The sequence below is a fragment of the Amblyomma americanum genome, chromosome 11, assembly GCF_052857255.1.
Source record: "Amblyomma americanum isolate KBUSLIRL-KWMA chromosome 11, ASM5285725v1, whole genome shotgun sequence".
In the NCBI taxonomy this organism is placed as follows: domain Eukaryota; kingdom Metazoa; phylum Arthropoda; class Arachnida; order Ixodida; family Ixodidae; genus Amblyomma; species Amblyomma americanum.
This window is the reverse complement of record NC_135507.1, coordinates 131,943,366-131,946,192: the sequence shown is the minus strand read 5'-3', so window position 1 is coordinate 131,946,192 and position 2,827 is coordinate 131,943,366. Positions and strand designations below refer to the sequence as shown.

At 42.3% G+C, this 2,827-nt stretch overlaps 1 pseudogene; it reads left to right on the top strand.

Annotated features, from left to right (window-relative positions):
• Positions 1 to 1,759: 1,759 nt before the first annotated feature.
• LOC144110209 (uncharacterized) lies at positions 1,760 to 2,617 on the top strand (annotated as a pseudogene).
• Positions 2,618 to 2,827: the final 210 nt, after the last annotated feature.

The window sequence follows — 2,827 nt, the reverse complement described above, 5'->3', positions numbered from 1 at the left end:
TGTTACGCCCTTACCAACTTCATAAACGAAGAAACGCGACCGTTAACACAGACATCCATTGATGTTTTCTGTAGCAATGTGTCAAAGGAATTTATCAAGTCTGGAGTGGTACTAGCGCAAGTTAGTGATCACCTGCCAATTTTTCTTTTTGTCGAGTTGCCAACGGCATTTCGAAAGAGTAAGCCTTCCTATATGACATACCAGTGCATAACAAAACAAACTATCGAAAATTTCAGTAATGAAATACGAAAAGTCGACTGGAATCACGTCTACAAAATAACTGACCCTAGCAAAGCATATGACGCATTTATAAACACACTAAAATTTTTGTACAATAAATGTTTCCCTTATAAAACAACTAAGAGGCCTAGTAAATGGCGCAAGCCCTGGATAAATCGTCGTTGCCTAAATATGATTCAAAGAAAAATAATCCTTTTAAATGGTTTCTTCGAACTAGGTCTTCCGACGACTTAGCCAAATTTAAATCATATCGCAACAATGTAACTTCATTTCTTCAAGAAACCAAGAAGGAATACATGAAAAAATTATTTTCTGGTAATGTACAAAATCGAAGCGACCTCATGTGGAAAGAAATAAATAAAATTCTAAACCGTACAGAACAGGAACCCGTCGAGCTAGAATTCTTAGTCCGAAATCAGAAACTTTCGGGAAAAGAACTAGCAGATACTTTTAATAATTACTTCGTGTCTTTAGTTAACAGTGTACATAATCCTGATTCCCTGTGCTATCTGAAATCTAGAAATCACAGTTGTGCATTTTTATCACCAATGGATCGCAGTGAAATTGAAAGCTGTATTCTTGCTCTCCGAACGAGTAGTACAAGGGACGTAAATGATTTAAAAATTCAACCTATTAAACATACCATTGATCTAATTAGTCCTGTTTTAGAGCATATATTTAATCTATGCTTTCTGCAGGGAGTTTTTCCACAAGCCATGCAAGTTGCTAGGGTGACAGTAGTTTTTAAAGGTAGCGAGAAAAATAACTTGTCGAACTATCGTCCCATATCAATCCTCTCCATTTTTTCAAAATGCCTAGAGAAACTGCTATACAAAAGGATCATTAGCTTCTGTATCAAACATAACTTATTGACACCTCATCAACATGGGTTTAGAAGTGGCCACTCCACAGATACAGCGCTTTTAATTCAAAAGGAAATAATCCTGCAATCGTTCGAACAGCACCAATTAACTCTCGGTGTATTTGTAGATTACTCAAAGGCATTTGATTCTATTATTCATCAGACAATGCTTGCTAAACTTAAGTTCTATGGCTTCCGTGGCGTTTTTCATAACATATTGAACTCTTATTTATCTGCGCGTGTACAACCAGTAGTAATTAACAAAATTATCCGACCCGAAATCAGTTCTAGCAGGGCTTTGCGGCTGTGCCACTGTACGGACCGCTAATCCGCTTACCTTCGTCATACAGGTCTTTGCTCAAATCATCGCCTTCGCTTTCCTGCCGGTCTTGACGGCCAGACCACCTGGCATCGTTCCAGGCATCTGGACGCCACACCAAGAAGGCGAAATTTGTGCTCGTCATCCGGTCGCCACCGACACTTGGGAGCCCCTGGCAACGCCACCTCTCGAAAACTGGACCAAACAAGCGGCGTCGGCGGCCCCATCGTCACCGACAGCACCGTTTGCGTCAGCTATAAAACAGCGACACCCACCTTCGGCACACTGGGCTTTGCGGCTGTGCCACTGTACGGAGCGCTAATCCGCTTACCTTCGTCATGCAGGTCGGTGTTCCATATACTCTTTTTGCTAAGAAATCTAGTAATTATTGTCTGGTGCAGCTGCCGAGCCCACAGTGCTGCTTCTGCTTTGCTGTTGAATGTGTCAATGTGATTCGTGCTTTACTATTACTATCGGGCGATGTTGAAACAAATCCGGGACCACCTAATACTGATGCTGTTTTGGCCGAACTGCAAAAGTTGAGCGCTGGTCAGAGAAAACTTATTTCTGAAGTCCAAGGCCTGAAAAATCAACTAGTAACAACAGATAAAACAATACCTGCCCTAAGCGAACGAATTGCGAATCTTGAAACCCAATTTGAGGTAATTAGTACCCTGTGAACAGAAATCGAAACACTTCAAACCGGCACTGCTAGAACGACCCACCAGCTTTCCGAGATAGACACACGTCTGGATGATCTTGAGAACCGCTCAAGAAGAAACAATCTAGTATTCTATGGACTTCCCGACCCAAATGAGAAATAATCATATGACCAATCAGAAAAAATAATAATCCAGCACTGCCTTGATAGCTTGAACCTCGTAATCGACCCTAAAGACATAGAGCGCGCACACCGCCTTGGCCGTCACAGCATTGACCGCCAAAGACCTATAATAGTGAAGCTGTCTGCTTTCAAAACCAAAGGGGTCATTCTTTCGAATGGCCCTAAGCTTAAAAATACAGATTTCAGTATCGGCGAAGATTTTTCTCGGCCCGTCCGAAATGCCCGAAAACACCTTGTGGCTTTCGCCAGAACCAAGTCAGGACCCTTTTCCCTTCGATACAAAACGCTGCACATGGGACCAAAACGTTATATCTTTGACCAAGACACACAGACCGTGAAAGAAATCGCATAGGAATCATGTCGCCGTCGGATCGCGCGCAAGCAACCACAGGCTACCCGTCGAGTTAATCTTTCTTTTTCCATATTCTACACCAATATACGCAGTTTCCTTCGAAAGCGCGAAGCCCTGTCTAATCTCCTGTCATCTTCAGGCAGCAACATATTAATCTTAACTGAAACGTGGCTGACAAGCGACGTGACAGATAATGAAATTCTGGATGAA